The sequence below is a fragment of the Heterocephalus glaber genome, unplaced genomic scaffold, assembly GCF_053883595.1.
Source record: "Heterocephalus glaber isolate CG9 unplaced genomic scaffold, H.glaber_assembly_v1.0 deba00001773, whole genome shotgun sequence".
Taxonomy (NCBI): Eukaryota; Metazoa; Chordata; class Mammalia; order Rodentia; family Bathyergidae; genus Heterocephalus; species Heterocephalus glaber.
Genome location: NW_028258463.1, coordinates 11,750,434 through 11,767,185, shown reverse-complemented (window position 1 = coordinate 11,767,185; position 16,752 = coordinate 11,750,434). Strand labels below are relative to the sequence as shown.

The following is a 16,752-nucleotide window of genomic DNA, read 5'->3' as shown; positions in this document are numbered from 1 at the left end:
CAAAAACTCCTTTCAGGCTATATGCACAAGGCACACAGGAAGCAGATGAATTCCTGTTCTGGCCTGGATTCGCCCCACCTCATCTCCTACTGTGCACGAATATTTTGAAATTGGAAAAAAAATCCCCAAAAACCTGGTTCCAGCATCCCAGATAAGGGACCCGTAATCTGCAGACATTTTTTTCCTCTGTGTTTTCCCAGGGCGGGGACTGGCAGCTTTCATCAGACCGCAGATGGTTGGAGGGAGGGCAGTGGGGGAGGTCCAGGCACCAGGTGGAGGGGCAGCCAAGCACTGGAGCTCCGGTTGTGCACTGTCCCAGCCAGCATCCTCGGGGGCATAAACAGGGAAACTTGGCCCTCGACTCCTGGAACAGCCCTGGGGGTCCCTAACACCTTAGGGGTACCCCAGATCTGGCTGCCCTACTCACTTTGCAGACAGGGAAACTGAGGCCCATGGACTCCAAGCTCCAAGTCTGCCATGCTGCTCCGGGAAAAGGTGAAAACTGCACTTCGCCCCAAAGCTTGGGGGCTGAACCTGTGCACCCCACCTGGAGCCCAAGAACCCCCCCACAGCCGGGGCGGGCCTGAGCCATCGCTGGCCCCAGCTGGCTCAGCTCTGATCCTTTCTTGAGCTGAGCTCGGAGGGGGTGAAACAGCTGCTCCCCAGCTCCCTCCTGCCCGGACACCACCGCGGGCTAGGAAAGCAGGCCACGCCAGGAACCCGCGGGACAGAGTGCGAAGCCTTTTTCTTCTCTCTTTCCCCTTTGGTGTTTTGAGACAGGGTCTCGATATGTAACCCAGGTTGGCCTCAAACTCATGGCGATCCTCCTGCCTCAGCCTTCTGAGTGGCAGAATGACAGATGTGCACCACCATGCCTGGCTTTGAAATCCTTTTCTGAAGCCCTGGTTCGACGGGAGGCTGCATCCCAGCCTGGGCCTGAAGCCTGGCTGTGTCACCCTCTTTATTCCTCAGCACAGCGCTGCAAGGGCAGCTGCTGACCCCATTCCACAGAAGAAACAGCCTCGCTGACAACCAGCGACTTGCCCGGGTCGACCTCCAATCCAGGACGAGAGCAGAGCGGCTCTGGGCAAGGGTGGGCGTCAGGCTTTTAGGGGACAAATTGACACAGCCACGGGGACCTCCGTCTCCAGGGACGATGGCCAAAGGGTCCTGGGGTGGCTGGGGTGACAGCTGCAGCCCCAAGTGCACTGCAGGGCAGCCACAGGGTGACGCCCGAGGCTGGAGTGGGAGGGCAGGCAGGGCAGGGCCGGTCCCCAGGACCTGTCACCCCAGGCACCTCTGCACCCGCTCCGCACATGGAGCAGCTGGGCCCCTGCCAGGCCCTGGGAGATGCGGGTGCAGGGCTGTGGGGCCTCCCCTCTGGGACCTCGGAGAATCAAGCTGGCAGCCCCTGCCCCAGACCTGGGATTCGGAGGCTGAGAGTGGAAGCCAGCCGTGGGGGCGCACACCTGTGATCCCAGGGCACTGGGAGGCCGAGGCAGGAGGATGGCAAGTTCAAGGCCGGCCTGGGCAGTGCTGCCAGACGCTGTCTCTGTGGGAGGGCGCCTTGGGCCCAACCCCAGCGGCCCGGGCTGAGCCTCCCTCCAGGAGTGTCCACGCCCCAGAGTTGGGGAACCGGGAGCCCCGAAGAGAGGGGTGCTGCCCCTGCCTGGAGCCTCGGATGATCTGGGCTCCCCGGGGGCAGGGCCAGCGCAGAGCCCATACGGGGGCGCAGCTCAGACACCCGGGCTGTGGAGGCCGAAGGGGAGGCGGGCGCTGGAGGGCGGCCGGGCGCTGAGCTCATGTGTTGTGGCTGAGCGGCGCCGGTGACGGAAGCCCCGAGGAATGCGCGGCCCCACGCGCCCGGGTCACTCGCGCCAGCTCGGCGTCCTCGGCGGCTGCGACGGTGACCGCGCGGACAGGGGCGGCGTTGGCGTCCGGATCCTCGGCCCGGCCCTCGCTGCTGCCTTCCCGGAGGCGGCCCCGCCCCGGCCCAGCGCCAGCCCCAGGCGGCCGAGCTCTCGGGGACCAGGGAGGGGCGGCGCCTCTGCCCCTCGGGTGTTGCCTAAGCGGACGCCCAGCGCACTCCAGAAGTCAGGTTCCGTGTGAATTCAGTTAGTTTTCATTTCCTCCGTCAGAAAGGCCCGGCTCCCCCTCGGGGGCTTGGGGCCTTGTGCTCCCTGGGGCTGGGGCACCCCAAGTCCGGAACCCCACAGCCTGCTGCTCTGAGCTGTGACCAAGCCCAGGGACGAGGCTCTGCTCAGAATCCTGCTGGGTGGCCAATCCCAGAGGAGGAAACAAGACGATGACGCAGGGCCGAAGGAAGCAGCGAGGCGCTGGGCGCGGTGGCGCAAGTCTGGAACCCCAGCATCTGGAGGCTGAGAGCAAGCTGATCCTGGTCGCTGAGAGTTCGGGGTCAGCCTGGGCTACATAGGGAGACCCTGTCTCAAAAAAGAAGGGCCTGGCCAGGGATTTAGCTCAGTGGTTCCACTGCCTGCTTCGCAAGCACAAGGTCCCAAGTTCGATCCCTGGTACCAAAAAAAAAAAAAAAAAAAGAACTAAGGCTGGGCGGGGGAGATACAGCTCAGTGCAAAGGCCCTGGGTTCAGTGTCCAGTACCATGAGAAAGGAGACAGTTTCTGCTCCAGCAGCTCCCAACAGGTCCTCGGGACAGCATCAGAGCCCCGCCCGGGCAGCAGAGGGGCCGGGACTCTGAGATGAGAAGATGGAGCCCTGGTGTGGCCAGGCTGCGCCCCTTGTCGCCCAAAGCCCACTCGGGGCACCGGTGAGAACGGATACCCCCCCCAGCCTGCCCTCCCTCCCCTCCTCCTCAGCACCTGTCTTGCCAGCCTGGCACGGGGTGTGGGGATGGGGAGCTCACTGCGGGGCCCCGGGGATCTGCGGTGAACAGAGAGCACCAACAGGAGGGGCAAGCAGAGAGACAAAGAACATTCTTCAGGGGAGGCGGGGTTGGCACTGGAGCTGAGGCAGCCCAGAGATGAAACATCAGATGGCTGTGGAGCTGATCAGACATCAAGGGTGGCATTTCTGAGCCCAGGGCCGATGCCGGGTCAGAAACGGAGCCCAGGGCAGCCCTGCCCAGTGGGCCCTGGAGTCTCCAGGCTCTGAGACCCAGTGAGGGGTTTGCCCCAACTCAGAGGCCAAGACTCGGAATACCTTCACACAGTGTCTTTTGTTGTTTGTTTTTGAGACAAGGTCTCACTATGTAGCCCAGGCTGGCCTCAAACTCCCAGTGATCCTCCTGCTTCAGCCTCCAGAGTGCTGAGGTCACAGCTGTGCACCACCAGGCCTGGCTGTTCAGTCTGACTTTAGGAACAGTCACTAGCAGCCATGTGGAGAGGGGTCGCCCCAAAGGCGAGGAGATGCTGGGGATGCTTAGCAGTCACCAGAGGAGGAGGGCACGGATCTGGGGTCAAGGTGATGACCGGCTACAGATGTGGGTGGCTGTGCAGATGGACCGAGGGAGAGGCGGTCAGGGCAGAGGGTGGCAGGACACCAAATGGCCAGCATGTGCTCACAGGGCAGGCGGGGCTGCTCCAGGTCCGGTGCAGCCCCTGCTGCAGAGGGCGTGGCCCGGAGCAGAAAGGGACCAGGGGACTTGGAGCAGTGACCTGGATTCATCTGTTCATGGATTGACAGCTCATCAGAGAGTGGGCCGCTCTAAAAGCCAGTCTGGCTCTGTTTCGTTTAGGGTTTTGGTTGTGGTTGTTTTAGACAGCCCCCCACTATGTAACCCAGCCTAAACTTGAACTCATGCTATAGCCCAGGCTGGCCTCAAACTCACGGAGATCCTCCTGCCTCAGCCTCCTGAGTAGCTGGGGTTACAGGTCTGTGTCCCTGTGCCCAGCTTGAGCAGGATTTTGGATGGAGAAGAAAGGAACGACAGAGCAGTGAGGTAAGATGAGGATCCCCTGGGGCTCACCTCGGGGTTCACCCTTGGCCCTGAAGCCTGTTCATCCAGAATCCACAGAGGCGGAGCACAAACCGCACACAGGAAGCTGTGACTGGCCCAGCATGGAGATCCAGGAAGGAGCTCAGCCCAGGGGCCGCTGGGACACGGGTCTGGGGTCACAGCCTGGACCCCACTGGAACCAGCCCACGAGGAGTGGAGAGCACAAGTTAGATACATTTTAATTATCTGATCTCCAAAGAAGCTCCATCAAGTACCAGAGCTACTAGCCTAGTTTGAAGAGAACCACACAAAGCCGGACAGGGTTGCACTGAGGAGCCCAGGCCGGCCCCAACTTGCCAAGGTCCTCCTGCCTCAGCCTCCCGAGTACCAGGACGACAGGCGTGTGCCACCAGGCCTGGCTAGGCCCCTACTTCTTTCTCCAGCCAAAATGCCACTGAGGCCGCCACCGTCCAGCCTGTCGGTGTCTCTCACTTTGCACACGGCTCCGGCTCCCTGCCTGTGACAGGATGTGCGCTGTTCCCGGTTCACCCTTCTGCCGCCCCTACACTATGCAGACTAAAATGATGAGACCTTCAGGGGAAAGAGTGGGGTTTGCAAATTCCCTCCAGGCCCAGGGGTTACCCCTGCTCCAGTCTGGACACCACGTGGGGACTTGACAGGGCCACCATGGCGCTGCAGCCAGCACCTCCTGCAGGCCAGAGTGACTGGGTGCTTGGGCCAGTGGCCACGCGTGTGCAGCGCCAGGAGGCAGGGACCCTCTTAGCCAGCTCCCAGCTGACATGGTGACAGGGCTCCAAATCGCCACTCGGGGTTCTGGAGGTAGCAGCCATCCACTAAGAGCTTTTCCCCTTTCTTCTTGTTTTTCTTTGTTGGTACTGGAAACTGAACACAGAGCTTTAGCACTGAGCTGCGTCCCCGACCCTTTTTTGATTTTTCATTTGGCACAGGGTCTCGCTAAGTCATTAAATTGCCCAGGCTGGGCTCGAACTTGCCATTTTCCTGCCTCAGCCTCCTGAGTGCTGGGATTATAGAAGTGCATCACTAGCTCTTACCCATGAATCTTAAACATAACCACATCTTTACAATACTGTGTGCTAAATACAGGGTGGTCTCTAGGATTCAATTCTGGAAGAGAAACAGAATTTTAATGAGAAAACTCCCAAACACAGATGGGAGTTTAGTTAGTTATATAAAGTTCTAGTTTTACAGAGCTACCTTGGTTGTGTAAGTTTGTAACGAGAAGGGAGACTAAGTAAAGCGTATATGTATTACCGTTGCAACTTTTCTGTATATGTAAGATTATTCTAAAATCGAAAGTTTAATTTTAAAAATTCCAGGGGTGGTGGCCCATGCCTGTCATCCCAGCACTCAGGAGGCTGAGGCAGGAGGATTCCTGCAAGTTCAAGGTCACCCTGGGCTCCACAGTTGAAACCCTAGCTCAAAAAAACAACAAAAAGTTTAGTTTTAAAAATCATGGCTGCTAGGGCCAAAGATTTAGCTCAGTGGTTTCGCCACCTGCTGTGCAAGTGCAAGGACCCGAGTTCAATCCCCGGTACCAAAAAAAAAAAAAAAAAAAAAAAAAAAAATCGTGGCTGCTGCTGGTTCCTGGCCCCATTCCACCCTCCACCCCTAAGCGCTGTAAGTCGATGATTTGCTCCCTGGGGTGGTGGTGGGGTCCCAGGCAGGTGTGAGCCTCTCAGATCCAGACTGAGGCTGGGATTCCAGGTCACCAGGAAGTGCGGTGCGGGGCCCAGGCAGTGGGCAAAGCCGCCGGCGGGGGGGGGGGGGGGGGACGTGCGGGGGGGGGCAGGGAACACGCAGGGTTCAGCACTCACTCCCAGGAGGCCCTGCTGGGGTGCAGAGCCCCCCCCAAACATATGGTCCCCTCCGTGAGGGAGACAAGCGACTCTTCTGCACGACAGCGGCAGGGACTGGAGGACAGACCTGCCGCGGTCACCGGGTGGTGGTACCCATGCCCACAGCGGCAGCCCCCTTGGTCCTCGGGGTCCAGACGGTGGCGCCCACCCTTGGGGGGGTCAGGCCCTGCCACCCGCGGGCGTGGGAGACGGAGCTGCCCCTCCGTGCGCATCCGGCTGAGGACACAGCTGGGTGCCGGTCCTCACCTCGGCGGTCACGCAGGGAGCGGAGGGCCCTGGGGACCCGGCCGGCCTGTACCGCACAGCGGCCGCCTGCTGCCCGCGGACCCCTTCCGGCCGGCGGGCAGCCCGAGGCGGCTCTCTGCTCCCCCTCTTTGGCCCACACCAGTGTCAGCCGCTCACCACGCGGCTCCTGACCCCATGAGGCTGCGGGGATCCCGCGCGCGTGTACGCGTGCGCATTGCTCGTGGGTGTGTGCAGGTCGGTGCGTGTGCATGCAGTGTGTGCGCGTGCGTGTCTGTGTCTCCGCAGGCCCCAGCCCGGGCGCCCTGTCCGCACGTGTGGGGCGCGGACTGCCCAGCCTCGGCCAGGGGCCGGCTACGCACAGGAGCACCGAGGGGCTGCGGCGGGGACCCCGTGACCCGGTGACCCGAGCGTCGGCCCCGCCCCACCTTCCTGTCTCGGTTTTCCTGCCCGGAGTGGCCGGGGCCTAGGAAGTCTGCGGCCGCCTAATAGCGCCGTAATCGTCCTCGGGGACGCGCGGTAACGACATCCGCCTCAAGTACGGGACTTAATGGAGACGTCTCAAACTCAACCGCGTTTCCACCGGAGCTGGGCGGGAGGGGGGCAGGGCCCGGCTGCTTCGCTTCCCCACCGAGCCCGGCTCCCCCACCGCCCCGGCCGGGGGAGACGCAGACCCTGGGCAGGGCGCCGGCCCCACCCACCGGCCAAGGACAGAGGCTCCCTGTGTGACCACGCGCGGCGCTTGCCCTCTCGGGCTCCGGACTGTGGTCCCGCGCGTCCTGGGCTGGAAGTGGGTCTTCCCAGGGCCTCGCCGACACCGCCACCTGGTGCCAGCAACACGCAACTACCGCCCCGAAGGCCTGGCGCGTAGGCGCCCCCCAGCGCACAGAACCGAAGCGTTGTGGGGCTGGGATGGAGCCCAGGGCCTTCACGCTGAGCTGTCTTATGGCCCACCCGACTCCGCCTCCCCTTTCCGCATTTTGTTCCTGCTAAATTGCCCAGCCTGGGCTCAAACTTGGGATTCTCCTGCCTCAGCCACCCAGAGTGCTGGGAATTAGGGGCATGCACTACCATACCTGGCTATTTATTCTTCAACAAATAACCTACAGCTTATAACATGGGACACTATTTTCACAAATAAGACCCTGTCCTGAGCATGGTGGCGCACACCTGGAATCCCAGCTAGTTGGGAGGCTGAGTGAGGGAGGAGGAGCGAACATTTGAGGCCAGACTGGGCAATTTAGAGACCCTGTCACAAAATAAAAACTAAAGAGCGTGGTGGCACACACCTGTGAGCCCAGTGCCTGGGCTACATGGTGAGTTGAGGGCCAGCCTGAACTCCAAAGGCCGACTTCCCTCAAAAAACAAAAAACAAAAAAAGAACTACAAAGGTCTGGGGATGCAGCTCAGTGGTAGAGCAGTCCTGGGTTCGATTTCTAGTACCAAAATATTAATGAGGGAATTAAAAGGCCCTGCTGAAGGACTGCCCTGTCCAAGGTCCTGCGGTGCCAGTCGCCGGGGTGGACGTGCGGTCTCCATGTGCAGCGTCCTGTCTGATCCTGACAACAGCCCTGCAGGGGAGAGCATGGGGCCTGGTTTCTTGGACAGGAGACTGAGGGTCAGAGAGCTGGACAGGGCCCTAGCCAGGGAGCAGGCCCAGCTCAGCCGTGCCTCGGTTTCTCAGCTGGGTGGAGCTCTATCCTCACAGCCTGCTAAGTCGACAGTGGCCACAGGGTGGAGGGGCACAGCCAGGGTCTCCCAGGGTAGAACCGCAGGGTCTGGGCTTTGCCACCTGGGGCCCTGAGGCGCGTTCCAAAGGTCCAAAGCCCCAGAAGGAAGCCGTGAGCCGTGATTCAGAGGGGCCGGAGCCCGGTTCCGTGTCTCGGTGTTTTGTCCACGGTCACCGCTTGGGGGACACGGCCTGGTCCGAGCCGGGGAGGGCTGCAGTGGGGAGCAGTTCGGGGTGGCTGGCTCCTGTCTGGGGACCCTAGTGTGCGGGAAGGAGGAAGCTGTTTTGCAAAGCTCCTGTGGCCTCCCCGACAAGACTTGCACACCCTTCAGTCCCCCCAAGTTTCGCCACTCCGAGCCCTGTCCATACGTCCGGGAGGAGGACCCATGAGTCGCAGTTGCTCCTCCAGGCCCTCGTCAGACTCCTGAGCCTTCAGGCTCTTGCGGCAGGGACACCCTGATGTGGGCCTGGAAAGGCCCTGTGTGGGCTTCAAAGCCACCAATGCTGCCTTCCAACAACCGAGGCCCGAACCCTCCGACTGACCACGCTAGCCCGCCCGAGGCGCCAACAGTAAAGCGACAGCGGTGGTGATGACAGAGGACAGGTGCCGAGGCTCCGGTGGCAGGAGGCCTGGGACAGGCAGGAGGCCAGGGAGCACCAGGCTTTTCCTGCCACCTCTGGGCAGGGCCGGGGGAGAGCCCCGGGCGCCCCATTGTGGGGGAGAGGCAGTGCACCCCGAGAGCCAGGTGGAAAGTCAAGCGGGGAGACAGTGCAGCTGCGCCCCATCGGACGGGATGGGGCTGGGCCTCGGAGGGTGAACGCAGCTCCCGGCCAGCGGCTCTGGCCCCGCCAGGGTCTCCCTTAACTACCGCCTGGGCTCCAACACACACTCTCTCTAATAGGTCTTTCCCATTGACGGCCCCTTTTATTGACTGTCATTTCCTTTTCAGTGGGGAGTTATTTTCTGGGTCACTGATACAACTAACATAAAAGGGGCCGCATCGATTGGGTTTTATTGGCGGGTCTGGAGAGGGGCTGACTCCGGGCTCCTGCTGGAGGCTCCTGCTCGGCTCCTTTGTTCCCCACCGTACTGCTGACTTACGGGCGGGGGGACAGAGTTGGGGCACTGAGGTGGGGGCTTGCTGGGGACTTCTCTGCCACATCGGGAAAGTTCATTAAGAAAAAGCAGCCGGACATGCTGGCACGTGCTATCACCCCAGCTACTCAGGAGGCTGAGGCGGGAGGATCACGAGTTTGAGGCCAGCCTGGGCACCATAGCCAGATTCTGTCTCAAAATAAAAAATAAAAAGGGTGGGGACGTAGCTTGGTGGCAGCAAAAGCCTGAATTTCACTCCCAGGACCACCAAAAAAATAAAGAAAACTGGAAGAACGGATGTCAGGGAGCTTCAGTAATGGTAGAAGCAAATCCAGAAAGTCTCCATTCCCGTAGCACCTACTAAGCGCCTACTTTGCAACTCACAGGGCCAAACTCTCGGGACTCTGATCCACCGGATATGCACGGCTGGAGGTGAGAAGGGGGGTGACAATTGTCCCCACTGTCTGGGGACCAGACCCAGGGGTGTGGGGAGATCCCGAGGCAAGCGGAAAGCAGGCCTGAGGCTCCCAGGGGTCAGGAGAAGTGTTCAGAGACTCTGGAGGCTGAGGAGGGATGGTCGCAGAACTATTGAGACCCTGTCTCAGAGAGAGAGAGAGAGAGAAGGAGGGAGGAGCCACTCTGCCAAGGACCTGGGCATTCCCAGATGGAATGTCGTGGTCTCCGTCCTTGAGGACCTGGCTGCCGGCAGAGAACTGGGGGAGCCAGGCAGGGCCCCTGCTGCACCCAGTCTGCACGCAGGGATCCTCCCAGGGCCAAGGGGGGAGGAGCCTCAGGGTCACTGGGCCAGGACTTGGACAGCAGGGCCAATGGGCTGCTCCCTCCAAGCCCAGCCTGCACAGCCACTCCTTTGGGGTGAAGCCCTCAACAGGCACAGCCCCTGGCGGCTACAGGTGCCTGGGAAGACAGGAAAGCAGCAATTGTGAGCAGGCAGCTGCTCCAAGCTCCATGCAACATGTTCCATGAAACACGCTCCATGACATGCTACATGCAGCACCCGACACCGTGGGCTCCATAGGCCCTGAAAAGTCCCACATCCAAATTCCAGGGAGAGGAAAGTTTCTGAGCCCTGTTTTCTGGTTCTCACCCTCACACACAGTCATACACACTTGCACACACACCTCACACATGGTACATGTTCACACGTGCCCCCGCACACCCACACATGCAGAGCTGGCTTGTTTACAGAAGTGAGTCCACCCGAAGCCTGCGTGCCCAGGTCAGAGTAACTCGCACCCAGATTCCATTCCCACAACTAAAACCTTCAGACTAGAAGGACAGTGTTCTAATTACAATCATGTATTCTGTCTGTTCTGTTCCTAATTCGAGAATGCTTTGTCTTGTCCTTTCTGAGCCTTGTTTACATTAATTTCCATGGAAACCACACATCGCCTTTACCCCGATTGACTGCCAATAAAAGTCAGTGCCCGGGACTGGCCAGCGCCTCTGTCGGTTGCACAGCACTGGTGGTCCTGGCCCCGGTTTCTCCCCTAGCTCTTCTGTGTCTCAGTGTGTTTGTTTCTCAGGCCTTCGTCGCACAGTGGGCAGGCAACTGGAACCTGACTGCAGGGGTCCCCGGCACGCACACGCTGACAGTCCCACGTCCTCACACACCCTCTGTCCTGGGAAGCACAGCGCCTGCCACTCTGAGGCGAGAGCGCGTGGTGGCAGCAGCCTGGCCGGCAGTGGGGTCCTCACTGTCCCCCAGGGGACAAGGCTGGGGGACAGCAGCTCCACCTCCTGCCCTGAAGCTGGGTCCTCCACGAGCCCACCACTGTCCCTGCTGCTGCACATGAGAGCCGTGGCCTGTCTGGGCCAGCATGCTGGAGCTGCCTTGGCTTCTCTTTCGGTTTCTGTTTTGTCTGGAGCTGGGGACAGAGCCTGGGCCCCGTGTGCATGCCTGTGGGATCTCTTGGACTGGAACATCTGCCCCGATGTGGGCACAGAGCCGCCCCTCTCCTGGGGGCTGCAGCCCCTGCCAGCTTTGAGCTTCCTGCCCGCGGACCCAGAAGTTCACACCGGTGCCTCCGTGCACTGGAGAAGAGAAAACGGGGGACCCGCCTGGAGGGGGCGTCTGTCGAGCTGGACAACAGATACCACAGCGGCCGAGGGCGCCTGTCCACGGCCATGCCGCCCTCGGACGGGCAAGACCAGGCTTCCCTCAGCCAGGCGGGCCCTGGGAGGGGCCATGGCACCGACTCTTCCATGACGACCACCCATTCCCGGCGCTGAGTCCCCAGGACGCCCTGCCTCATGGTGACAGTGACAGCAGCCGAGCCCCCTGGGCACCCCTCTGCCCCCTGTGCTGCCCTGGCCTTGTCTGTCACCCGGTCTGGGCCAAGGAGCTCCAGCCCCACTGTTTGCACACGGCTTACAGGCTCAGAATCCCTCATACATTCCTCTGTGGTTTGAAAGAAATCAAAAGAATAACACTTCATGACACATGACAATTAGATGAAATCCAAACGTCAGCATCCATAAGTAAAACTGCCTTGGAACACAGCCCCGATCGTGCATTTATGTCTCTGGCTGCTTCTGGAGTGACTGCGACAGGGACCTGGTGGCCCAAAGCCTAAAATACGCTTGCAGCCCACGTGTGTCAACCCAGCTCTGACGCTGTGCTAACCTTCCCACTGCGCACTCTTAATCATGGGGACAGGGGAGGCAGGGGCTCGGGTCCCCTGCCAGGGGGCTGCACCCCTGCAGGGCCTCTAAGGCATCATGCATGTACCGCACTACAAACTGCAGACATTTTACAAACGGGGTTGAATCTCTCCTCCTCCCTCAGACCACACTGTCCCCACACACACCCAGCCCAAAGACCTGATGATGTGATTAACTCCAGCCTTCGTTTCTGAAGCAGAGGTTGCATTAGCCATGCTTGGCAGTTATGGCCTGGTACCATGGTGGTTCATGAAGAGTCCTGTTCCTGGTTTCATCCATCTGTCCATCCACCCATCCATCCACCCATCCATCCTCAAGCCATCATTCACCCACTCATGCATCCATCCATTTGTTTATTCACCCATTCACTCATCCATCCAGTTACCCAGCCAGCCAGCTCCTTTCTACCCCCACACCCCATTTCTGTGTGATGCTGTTTCCTGAGCTCTTGAGAATGGGTAGCTGTTTCCTTTGCAAGTGGGTTTTTTTATTTATGAAAATGGCACCGTGTCATATATCGTACTGTTTCCTACTTGTTCTCACCACATCACATTCCCTCTTCGCTCCCCTACTGCAGGGTAACGTGACACAGCAAGGGGTGCCCAGGCCTCCGTACCACACACAGCGCTGTGCACATGGACAGAGCCGGCCTTGGGGACACATGGGCTCCACACCCACAGACTGAGATGCCTCGGAGTGAAACTGCAGAGCTGTGTCTGTCCTGAGCTTCCTTCTCCCCGAGTGGTGTGTGTGTCATGTGCCCTGCACTGTGTACCGTGGGCCCTGGAGAGGATGAGCCCGGGGTCTGCACTGCGCTGTGTGACACAGGGGCTCGAGCAGCCATGGTCTTCGGTGGCCTCGGAGCCCCTGGAAGCAACCCTGAGGGACAGCTGTGCACCTGTGTGGTCACCCCCCAGAGACAGAGACAGAGACAGAGAGAGAGACAGAGAGATACTGAGACAGAAGGGCGGGAGAGCTGCCCCAGCACCTCACTGGGCCCTGCACCTCTCCCCGTCTGTCCCCGAAGGGGCCCGTCCCGGCCTCTGCCCCCGCCGGTCCACTTTGTACCTGAACTTCATCCCCGGCATCACACTGGCGCCCTGCCCGCCTCTTGCTGCTCTCCCTTAACCGGCTAGGAGAGTCCTCCCAGCGTGGGCAGCAGCGGCTCCCTGCTCTTCTGTGAGGCGCTAGGGCTTTGAGATCTGTCCCTGTAGCTCTATGAACATCCAGTCTTCTTTGCTTCTGTCGTTCTCTCTTTCTTTCTTTCCTTCTAGTACTGAGGACTGACCCCAGGTCCTTCACACTGAGCTACATCTCCATTTACTTTTTTTTTTTTTTGCTAACAGGGATCAAACTCAGGACCTTGCGCTTGGCAGGCAGCTGGTGGCACCACTGAGCTAAATCGTTGGCCCCTCATTTACCTTTTACTTTGGGACAGGATCTTGCTACATTGCTAGGTTGCTCAGGCTGGGCTTGAACCTGAGATCCTCCTGCCTCAGCCTCCCAGAGTGCTGGGCTGACAGGCCTGGTGCTTCTTGGAGTATTTTACCTCTCTCCTCTCCGTGGGAGACCCCAGGGACTGTGATGCTGCAGAGACGGAGCACCCTGGTCCCCTTGTGGGGCTGCCTTCCAGGGGCCAGCTCCTAGGGATGAAGTGGGCAGGCTGAGGGAACAGCCCTTCCTTCTGGCCCGAGCTGGAGCCAGGCAGACAGCAGAGCTCCTCCTCCTCCTCCCGTCCCTCCCCTCAGGACGCCTGGGCTCAGCTTCCTGCACTATAGCAGGGTGATAATCAATGAACTGCTCACTCTATTGCAATAAAGGAGTGGGCCCAGCCTTATATAATTCTTTTTAATTGTTTTCTCACATTACAAGGCTTCTTCTTTCCTTTTTTTCTTTTGCTAAACTTGTTCCACCATAAGTTATGTCATTTAATTTCTCAAAGTGCTAATAATTTAATTGCTTCCTTCCTGCAGACAAAGAGCCTACACCGCCTCCCTCCCCAAGTGGAGATTATAAAACGGAATTGGCAGGCAAACCTAAGAGGGGTCTTCAGCTGGCAGGATTTGATGGGAAGCAGCTTTCTCAGAAGTCGGAATGCGGGCTGGGCACCTGGCCGGGGGCTTCGGGGAGCAGGGTTGAGCCCGGCCAGCGGACTGGGGGGTCAAGAGGCTCCCCACGCCAGGATACCGTATCTCCCATCTCGGAGCCCTGTCTGGGTGCCCCAGGCACTGTCCCTGCTGTTTGGGGGTCTGTGGACTGGCTGCTCCTTGCCTCTCTGGCTCTGGGCAGATGGGAGAACCCTGGTAACACTCTGCCCAGTCTCTGTGGGCGCTTGGAAGCGGCTGTCTGTAGGGAACAGAACCTCTGCAGTAAGTCCTAGTCTCCTATGAGGCACAGCAGCACAAGGCAAATTACAGGAAAGATAGAAAAATGAGACTGGGAAGAAGCTGAGCTTTGGGTCTGATCAGCGCTGCTCTGGGCAGCAAAGACAAAAGCGCCCAGTTTACTGCACCGGGAGAAACAAATGTAACAAATGACTTGCAGAGAGCTCAGTACATCCTGCGTAAATAAGATGTAACAATCCAAGAACAAGGAAGAACTGAGTAGATGTTTGTTCCTCCCAGGATGTTTTCAGCTCCCAGGATGTTTCTTGTCGTGGAGAAACACAGCATCACCGGATCATTGAGGTCTGAGTTGTGACCAGAGGCCAAAATGCAATTATGTCTCGGAATTCCATAGCTGGGCTTGTAGGCAGGAGAACTAAACTAACCAAATGAGTTTCCCCTAAAATTATGTAGCATTGCTCCCGACAGCTGTTGTTTTTGACCAGTGTTTGCCTCTGGCCCAGCCACACTGCCTGGCCCAGACTCCCGTTCTCTGGCCAAGGCCCACGAACACAGGACAGAGCTGCCCGCTGTGTGCCCACAGCAATCACTGACCCTCTCTGAGCCCTGGGCTGCAGCACAGGTCAGAGTCGGGCTCTGAAGCCCCACGGAGGGCTGGGCCACCCCCAGCCGCCGTGGCTCCTCCCTCCGCAGGGCCACACAGCAGCCTCCCCGCTGCCACCCACTGCGGTCCAGACCTTGGCAGGGACAGTGGAGACCAGCAAAGGGCGGTGCAGGATCCTGCAGCCTGGGCAGGGAGCAGCTCCTCCTATGTGGCCTCCCCACCTCATGTACACACTCCACCCTGGGTCACCTGTGGGGCCTCAAACCTGAGTTATGAAGCGTTACTGCCAGGCCCAGCACCCGGGAGGCTGAAGCAGGAGGATCGCTGTGGGTTTGAGGCCAGCCTCCGCTGCATCGCAAGACCCCATCTCAAGACCCCATCTCAGAAAACAAAATAAATAAAAACAAAAACCCACCGTGCTCCCACCCACACCCACCTGCCAAGTAAACAGGAAGGTGAAGCTGGGCCGGACACCCCCACCCCCACCCCACCCCACCCCCACCCCCCGTCCCTTCCCTGCCGAGCACTCACAAAGCATGGCTCGGTGCCGGCACTGGGTGTCCAGCCAGAGGCCTTTCCCTTCTGGGGTGTCGGCTGCTCTACCTCCAAATGGGGCCCCTGGTGCGGCCCCAAGACTTCAGTTTCATGCCTTGTGGATGTCCTGCCTGCCAGGTAAACAGGCAAACACTTCACAGCATTTGCAGCCTCATTTTTGGGGAGGGGGGTACCGGGGCTCGAACTCGGGTCCTTACGCTTGCGTAGCAGGCAGCGAAACCACTGAGCTAAATCCCAGCCCTGCAGCCTCATTTTTTTTGTTGTTGGTTTTTTTTTTTTTTGGTACTGGGGTTCGAACTTGGGTCCTTACGCTTCCACAGCAGGCGGTGAAACCACTGAGCTAAATCCCTGGCAGTGTAGCCTCGTTTTAAGCAAAATGCGATATAAAATGTGAATCCTACAGTTTCTGCTTTCAACTCTGCAGGTGCAGCTGTGGGCAAGGAAAACACATGTCTTCACTAGAAGGGCAGAGAGAAAAACAGAGAACCAAAGGCAAATTAAAATCTTCAGCAGGGTGCGGTAGCACATGCCTGTCCTCTCAGGTCTTGGGAGGCTGAGGCAGGAGGATCACCTGGAGTTTGAGGCCAGCCTGGGCTACATAGTGAGAACTGCCTCAAAAAAACATAAACAAATAAACTAATAAAATTTCACCATATGGTGGGGTCCTGGGTTTAATCTCCAGAAACACAAAAAATAAAGACAAAATCATGGTACAAAGGACTCAGGCTGCAAAACCACAGGGGACCTAGTAGAGGGACGACGGGGGTGTGTGTGTACCAGGGCCAGGCAGCAGCTGGCATGGGGTGAGGGTGGCATCAGAAGGGGCTGGGGTCCTGCTGTGCACCAGGAAGTGGAGGGAGAGCAGCTGGCGGTGGGGACAAAGGCCGGGCCGGGGGAAGCTGCGCACCTCCCAGCCCCGCCCTGCGCCCGCAGGATGGCTCCCCATTCAGGTCTGCAGGGCTGGAACCTTGCTCTCTGTGGCCATGGCTGCAGCTTTCTGCAAACACGCACAAAATAGATCCGTTCCCAAAGTAGTAAAACCCACACTGCAAGTCAGATTGATCATTTTAATTAAACATACTTTACATTCTCAATTTTTAGGGAGCAGAATGCTCCCCATCAGTTTTCCCTTTTGGGAGATGTTTGTGTCTGACGTGCAATGTCGGAAACTGCAGAGCATACGAAGATGCAGTGTCCCGGGCCTGGGCAGGTGTGTCCAGGACCACAGATCAGCCCCAAGGGGACGTGTCCAGGAGGGGCAGCAGCAGACAGCTCAGACACCTGGGGACCAGGAGTCCCGCTCAGCCTGCCCTTGGTCCCAGGGACTTGGGAGGCTGAGCTTGAGGCAGGCGTTCAAGGCCAGCCTAGGCCAACACAGCAAGACTTCAGCTCCTAAATAATAAATGAGCCAGCATTCAAGAAGCTGGGGCAGGAGAGGGGTCGACTTGAATTTGAGGCCAGCTTGGGCTACACAGCAAGAGCCTGTCTCAAAAACAACAGCGATAACAACAATAATATTTTTAAATTAAAAATAAAAATGCAAAGAAAAAGAACCACTTGCTGTGGCCTTTACTTAGCTCGGAAACTGCTACCCGAGTAGTGGAGATGGGAAGTGGGCGCTGGCCCCTGGGACCTGCCCAGGGCCAAGGTGAGATGCTCTCTGAACTTCAGGGCACTAGGCTCTCGAG

The 16,752-nt window shown here is 58.9% G+C and overlaps 1 long non-coding RNA gene across 1 annotated transcript in view; it reads left to right on the top strand.

The window, feature by feature from the left end:
- Positions 1-15,417, top strand: part of LOC147821074 (uncharacterized) — a 113,610-nt gene extending 98,193 nt beyond the window's left edge. Inside the window, exon 5 of the long non-coding RNA XR_015447771.1 lies at positions 15,385-15,417. This is a non-coding gene — a long non-coding RNA (uncharacterized LOC147821074). The remainder of the gene's footprint in view (positions 1-15,384) is intronic.
- The last annotated feature ends 1,335 nt before the right edge of the window (positions 15,418-16,752 follow it).